Source organism: Ictidomys tridecemlineatus, chromosome 3 (genome assembly GCF_052094955.1).
Source record: "Ictidomys tridecemlineatus isolate mIctTri1 chromosome 3, mIctTri1.hap1, whole genome shotgun sequence".
Taxonomy (NCBI): domain Eukaryota; kingdom Metazoa; phylum Chordata; class Mammalia; order Rodentia; family Sciuridae; genus Ictidomys; species Ictidomys tridecemlineatus.
In genome coordinates this window covers 174,317,965-174,325,803 of record NC_135479.1, presented here as the reverse complement: position 1 = coordinate 174,325,803, position 7,839 = coordinate 174,317,965, and the positions used below count along the sequence as shown (strand labels likewise).

Genomic DNA, 7,839 nt, shown 5'->3' with positions numbered 1-7,839 from the left:
AAGGGGAATAGCTAGAGGTAAATAGGGAGCCAACATTTTGGGAACAAATATTTTCTCCTCACACTTCAGATAGATCCCTAATATCCAGAGTATACAAAGAACTCAAAAAATTAGACAATAAGATAACAAATAACCCAATCAACAAATGGGCCAAGGACCTGAACAGACACTTCTCAGAGGAGGACATACAATCAATCAACAAGTACATGAAAAAATTCTCACCATCTCTAGCAGTCAGAGAAATGCAAATCAAAACCACCCTAAGATACCATCTCACTCCATTAAGATTGGCAGCCATTAGGAAGTCAAACAACAACAAGTGCTGGCGAGGATGTGGGGAAAAGGGTACACTTGTACATTGCTGGTGGAACTGCAAATTGTTGTGGCCAATTTGGAAAGCAGTATGGAGATTTCTTGGAAAGCTAGAAATGGAACCACCATTTGACCTAACCAATACCCTTTAGAAAATCTTTGTAGACTTTAATTTGTGGTTATTACCTTTAAGTTTCTAGAAATAAAATTATATCTAATTAATGGATTTTTTAGTATAAATTTTAGGTTTTAAAATTGAGTAGACAATAGAGACCCTCACTGAGTTGCCTGTGACACAGGAAGAATACTTTAAGGGATCTTGCTGATCTTCTTCAAAACTGAAAAGACAACTAGAGAGCCTTGAAATATTTTTTATTTCAATGTCTATGCAGTTATAAAGCAAAACCTCCTTCTATGCCACTGACAATAAACTTATTTCTAGCATAAACATGTCTATAAATTGAACTTTTTCTTTCTAAACTGAAAATCATTTAAGGCAGTAAGGAGAGGAAACACCCCAAGTAAATGCAACAACTTGGAACAAGTGTCAGTCCCACTACCATGTTTAATTATAATGTATAAGAAATATGGAAAAAAGTAAAACATCCAATTCAATTTCTAACAAAACTATGAGATCAAAGTAATCCTCAGGTTCCAGAAGATGTTCAAGAGCCATTCAGACAGTTGAGAAAAAGCAGTTTCTATGTAGGAGAAAGTAGGGACAATATAGCTTAGCCTTTTATTTTTCCATAAATGATCTTTTCATCTATCAGTGCTTCACAAGTTTCCATGTGATTCAGTGTTTTACCACTGTCTGATGTCTTACCAGGGGGAGTAAAGCTTAGATGTTTCTGCTTCACTGTGTTGAAGTCACGCCCACTGCTCTGGCATGCCATAACAAAGAGAAATTCAGAAATTAGTTGTGGTTTCAATTGCTCTAATAAATCATTTTTCAGAGATTAATGTCAAGCATACATAAAACTAATCAATACACATAATTTTAGATTTGACTAAATTCTAAATGGTCTAGCTTTCTAAAATTCTATGTTTCTATATCTATTTTGCAAATGAACAGGAATGTTCAAAACGGAGTACTAGGAATGGAGTGCTGGGTTTTTTTGGGGAGAGGGACAGAAGTGTCAAATTTGTATTTCCTCCTGTTAATCACCCACTAGAGTAGTTCCTAATTTAAAAGGCTTAAGCTAAGAGCAAAAGTCAGGGGACAGCAAACAGGAAGGAAGATGCTTGCTTATGTCTGGTTCTGGTATAGGCTTTAGACCAATACAGAACACAGGGCAGCAGGCCCATTCCAATTTCAGCATTTCAGGAAATAAAAAATTAGGGTTTCTAAACCAGGAAGCCACCTTATACAGTGTTTACTGTTTCATATCTTTTTTTGGATGGAGAGGGAGGAAGGGGTACCAGGGATTGAACTCAGGGGCACTCAACCACCAAGCCACATCCTCAGCCTTTATATTTTTTAAGACAGGGTCTCACTAAATTGCTTAGTTTCTTTCTTAGTTGCTGAGTCTGGCTTTGAATTTGCAAACCTCTTAAGTCAGTTTCACAAGCTGCTGGAATTATAGTCATACTCCACTGATCCCAGCAATATATAACAGTTTTTTACCCCTAAATTCATTTAAAATAACCAAGTAGTACATTAAATGGTCATGCCACATTTTAACCAATTTACCACTAATAATATTTGAGTTGAGTTTTTGCTACATTTTGCTATCTAAATAATGGGACAAAACTCTTAATATATGCTGTTCTATTGTTTCCCTAGGACACATATGCTAAAAATTACATTTCTGCGTCAAAAGGTATACAGGTGAAACTAACATTTTTATTTGTGATTTGGGAAATATACATAAAGTTTTTAAAATTGTTTTTATTGTTTTCTTGGTGTTTGGGATTAAACCAGGGCCTCAAGCTGCTAAGTGTAAGCTAAACACACTACAAGTTACACATCTAGTCCCAAGATTTTAATGTTATGGAGTCATTTCCTTCCCCATCTCCTGGACTGAATCCAGGGGTGCTTTACCACTGAGCTTCATCCCCATCCCACAACCCTTTTTTAAATTTGAAGACAAGAGTCTTATTAAGATCCCAACACCTGCATCCTCCTACCTAAACCTCTGGAGATTCTGGGATTAAAGGGGTGAACACAGTGCTTGGCTTCACAAATTATTATTATTATTATTATTATTATTATTATTATTATTTAGTGTGGTTTTTTTCTTGAGACATAAGATCTCACTTTTTTCACAGGCTTATCTCAAAATCATGGACTCAAGTGATCTTTGTGTATGGGTCTGCAGAGTAGCTGGAACTACAGGCATGTGTCACCAAGCCCAGCTTTAAAGTTTATTCTTTTTTAAAAAAAATATTTAGTTGTAGATGGACACAATACCTTTGTTTTACTTATTTTTATGTGGTACTGAGGATAGAACCCAGGGCTTTGTGCATGCTAGGCAAGTATTCTACCATTGAGCCACAACTCTAATGTTTTTATTCTTTGTTTTGGGCAGTACTAGGTATTGAAGCCAGGATCATTATACCACTGAGCTACATTTACAACCCTTTTTACTTTGAGTTAGAGTCTTGCTAAATTGCCCGGGCTGGTCTCAAACTTAAGTTCCTTCTGCCTCAGGCTCCTGAGCTGCTGGGATGATAGGCTTATGATACTATGCCCAGTCATCTTAAATTGCTGTATTTTTATTCTGGGTTTCCTGTCACATGTAAAAGGTCTTATCAATATGAAATTATACAGCCAGGTATGGTGGTATGTACCTGTTGTCCCACCTGATCAGAAAGCAGCAGCAAGAGAATAACTTGAACCTACAAATTTGAGACCAGTCTGAGAATCACAGAAAGCCCCACAAGACCCCCAAAGAAAATGGGAAAAAAGATAAAAGTGGGGTGCTTCAATAACTAACAGGGAGAAAATAACCTAAATTTAAATGTAAGGTCTCTGGTTTGACTCAATGCCTAGCATGATCAAGGACAAGAGTTTCCATGCTTATTCATATTAGCCCCAAAGCAGAAATCTAAACTCTCCAATTCCTTCTATATGATATATTCTATGTATGTATATATATCCCTCCCCCAGAACTGGGGCATTGACCCCAAGGACATCCTACCACTTAGCTTTATCCCTAGCTCTTCTTATTTTGGGATACAGTCTTGCTAAATTGCAGAGGCTGGCCTAAAGCATGTGATTCTGCTGCCTCAATTTCCTGAGTTGCTAGAATTAGTCATGTGCCACCAAACCCAGTTTACAATCTCTTTTCTAGCCAGTCCAGTGGTGCACACCTGCCTTCCAGCACTCAGCACATTGACATAGGAGCACTCAGCACATTGACCTCAGGAGTTCAGGACTGGCCTGGCCAATATACTGAGACTCCACCTCAAACAAACATAAAAACCACAAAACTGATTGTCAATTTTTCTTTCCTTCTCCACCTCTGTGGATTGAATCCAGGAGTGTGTTACCATTGACCTACAGTCCTATGATTTTTAGTTGTTTTTATTTTTTATTTTGAGACTTAATCAATTATCTTTCAGTTACTGATCCTTGACTTGTGATCCTCCTACCTCAGCCTCTTGAGTAGCTGAACTTATAGATGTGCACCCCTGTACCCAACTCTATTATTAGTTTTTAAGTATGCAATAAATTAACTGCAACAACCATATTGACCACTATATCTCCAATACTTACTCATGTTTAACTGAAACTTTGCAATTTATGACTAATATACTAGCCTATTAGGACTAATAATAAACAAGTTCCCTCCCTATTTTATGAAATAGTTTGAGGTGCACTTGGTATTATCCAGGCTGGTAGGCATCTGCCCCTCTCCAGCCCTTGCCAGGAAGGCAGCCAGGTCAGTTGCTGTGATTATTACTGTTGCCACATTTTTAGAGTGAGAGACATGCTGAATGTTTTGCCCAAGGTCAAAGAGTCAGGCAGTGTTGAGCTTGAGTTCCTGAGCTTGAGTCTCCAGAGTGCAAGGATCTTCCCTTCCAGGAGGGCTCTATCCTAGCTCCTCTGAGCCTCCACTCATGCCCAGAAAACCCACTTCTCTGAACCTAGGACAGACAGCACAGAAGCCATAAGAAGCAGCAAAAAATATGAGTATATAACAGGTGTGGGGGTCTTAGCACTCTTATCAGGAGAGTGAGTGAGGGCTCAGGCACAAATCCCCCACATGTGGCTCAGGAGATGAACTTCTGTGTGTGTCCTGGCATTGCTGGGTATGAAGGGAGAATGGGAGGCCAAGCCTCCCCTGAAAGCCTCCCAATACACCACTGAGTTAATGGTAAGCTAAACACAGAGTCAGTACATGGGGGCTCTCCCTAATCTTCATCCCACAGATCACATTCAAGTCTCTGCGTGCCTAGAGGCAGGACAAGAAAGAGGGCTGGAACCACATCACTGCAAGAGACCATGGGGGGCACTGTTGGTGACCCATCCCATTGCACTTCTAATGCTCCACTCTAAATGTTTTATATCATATGTCAAAAAAATTCCAATAAAAGGTAAATCTGGGGGTGCTGGGGTTGTGGCCCAGTGGTAGAGTGCTTGCCTAGCATCATGAGGAACTAGGTTCAATTCTTGGTACCATATAAAAACAAACAAGTAAAATAAATATATGTGTCCATCTACAACTAATACACACAAACACACACACACACACACACACACACATAAATATAAAAGAAACAGAATTTTCTTTAAAAAAACTATTGGAATAGTCTCAGTCCTCATTAATAGCTGAGAAAACTGGGAACAAAAAATGTAAGGACTGGCCCAAAGCTAATTAGAAAGTTAGTGTTTCAGTCTTTTCTTTCTCTTTCCAGGGACACCTTAGTGTGCTCTGAAGCCCTGTGACCTGGACCCTGCATCCTCCAGGTCCATAATCCCACTCTTATGCCCCAAGTGCTTCAGCTTCAGGGCCAGCCTGACATCAGGGGCTTCCCCCAACACATGTGCCACACACAGACCCCCATGTTTCAAAGCACACCCAATACTCCTCACCTCCTGTAAGGGTGCAGACTTGCCACTCCTTGAGGAGACCTGAGTTGCAGACCTGGGCCCAGGAAGGTCTTTAAGATGGTGTGCTGAGTAGTGCACATCCATTGGCCCCCAGTTGTTACCCTGCTCCACTTGAAGGCATATAGCCTCCAACATGTACCTGCGAAGCAACAGACCAAATGCAAGGAGTCACTACCCACCTTGGCCTGGTCTCCTTGACCACTCTCACCCCTCAGGTAGAAAAGCACAGAGCCGAGGGCTCTCATCCAGGAGCCTTATCCAGGCTGCCATTCCCCTCTACCACATTTCTTGGGGCAAGAACCTACAATGACAAGGAAGAGTGAAATTCCCAGAAACTCCTAGAGCACCCTGGAGAAAACCCCAAAGGATAGGAACAGTGAGTGTCAGGGCCTGGGAGCTGGGGTCAGGGATCAGTTAAAAAGATCTGTCTTCACCCCACCCCACCAGCCCCAGGCAGGGTCCACCACTTGAGCCCTTGGTTTACCAACTCACTTGGGTCACAGGGGAGCACATATCATGATGGAACAGTTCCTGGTAAAGCCCTGGTCAAATGGATTATCATTATGGAGGGAGATGAGAAAGGGAAGAGGAGCTCAGAATCAGAAGGACTACATAAGACAATCTCCCAGTGACTCTCCCTAAGTTGGTCAGGTAAGCCAGGGCTCAACCTGGGCCTGAGGCCAGGCTCTAGGTACAGGGGTGCCCAAGAGTGAGTGACTCAGGGCCTCCTGCATTCCGAGGCTCCTAGGAAGAGTGACCTCCCTAGACCCACTTGTAAGTAGCTCTCCCCAGACAGTGCTGACCCAGCACCCACCTCTCCTACCTTCTCAGGGTTCCTCATTCCCTTGTGCCTCCCTTTGCAGGATCCTTGCTCTGTCTCCATTGGCCACACCTGTTCTCCCACCATGTTCTTCCATGTACCTTTTAAGATTTTTCTAGTGCTGTTCTGCTCGCTAAACTGATCCAAAGATGGTGTCACCACCCTGCTCCTCCTTTACTCTCTGAATCTTGATTTTTTTCTAAAAATCTACCTTAACTGAATTTCACCATCTGGGAGAGCAGGGGCAGTGGAGGATACCCAGACATATTTTCCTAGTCAAAAATCAGATTTTCCAGAAAAACATGGGCTGCAGGCCTTCAGTATACAAAGCAGGAAAGGTCAAGCTCAAAGGTCATTTCCTTCCCTGGACACTGACTGGCATCTCCTCTCCCTTATTCCACTTTCTTCTTCTGCTGAGTCCATCCATCAGCCTCAACCCCTCCTCCTTCCAGACCAGGTTGAGTTTCACCCCAACTTCAAGAGCTTCAGCTAGCAAACACTCTGTTATAATGGAAAGTGGCCCAGTAGCACCTCTATCCACCCCCAATTCTCCCATGGCAAACATATGAAGACTTTGATCTTCAATACTATTCTCCACCAGAAGGAAAGATGATTCCACATCAGAACAGTTCTGGAATATGTCCAAAAACAACATGAATCATGTCTTTTATGAGGTTCTGCCTCTTTTAAGGTGTTCACAGCACTTAAGAAATGAGTATACCACCAGGTGCAGTGGCGCACACCTGTAATCCCAGTGACTTGGAGCATCACAAGTTCAATGCCAGGCTCAACAACTTAGAAAGGGCCTCAACAATTTAGTGACACCCAATCAGAAAACAAAATATAGCAAGGTTGTGGATGCATCTTTGGTGGTAAAGTACCCCTGAGTTCAATCCCTAGTACCAGAAGAAAAAAATTAATAATGGCAGATTATTTTAAAAATTACAGAATTTTTAAACCTAGAGAAAAAATTTTGATTATAATACATATATATATTGTATAGAAAATATTGATTGTACATAAGGTATAGAAAATGCTTCAAGGAATGATAATAAATTCTTAAGAACTGATCAGTAAATGTGAATACCTTCCTCCCCCCACATGGAACCCTATCACACAACTGGAATCCAACAGCTCTGAGGCACATGGACCAGCCTCTCTCACTGGCTCTACTCCTGGCACTCCTGCTTCAATTCTGTGTCTTAAACACCCTCACACTCCACAGGACCAAAATCCAACAGCATCTTTTTCTTGCCCCATCTTCTGACCAACTTCCTGCTGCCTCTCCTTCTTCCCCTTATTCTGGGGGATCAGGGAATCAGGCTTCTCTGTTCCTTTCTCTCTTTCCTTCTATCCCCAAATGTTGATTCTTCTGTTTATTGGTTCACTCATTTATCCAGGTGTCTTTTCTTTGTGTGCTGGGATTGAAGAATTCAGGCCCTTGTACATGCTAAGCACAAACTCTATCACTGAGATGCACCCCCATCAAAAGTATGGGAAAGCCTTGAGCAAGCAAGAACCAATCCACTTACCAATCCACTTTAAGGTTGCTGAGCAGGATCCTTAAAGTCACAGAAATTACTTCCTTTATGGATAGGATTGGAGGCTTCTGTATAAGCACCTATCAGGTCTTGGCATCCCCAAGCTA

At 41.5% G+C, this 7,839-nt stretch overlaps 1 long non-coding RNA gene across 2 annotated transcripts; it reads right to left on the bottom strand.

Annotated features, from left to right (window-relative positions):
* Window positions 1-857: 857 nt before the first annotated feature.
* LOC144375889 (uncharacterized) lies at window positions 858-5,468 on the bottom strand. Of its 2 annotated transcripts, XR_013435741.1 has the most exons (3): window positions 5,354-5,468; window positions 1,139-1,196; window positions 858-1,013 (listed from the first exon to the last, which is right to left on the bottom strand). It is a non-coding gene; the product is annotated as an uncharacterized LOC144375889 (long non-coding RNA). The 2 variants fall into 2 exon arrangements; XR_013435740.1 differs by having other exon boundaries at window positions 858-1,196.
* Window positions 5,469-7,839: the final 2,371 nt, after the last annotated feature.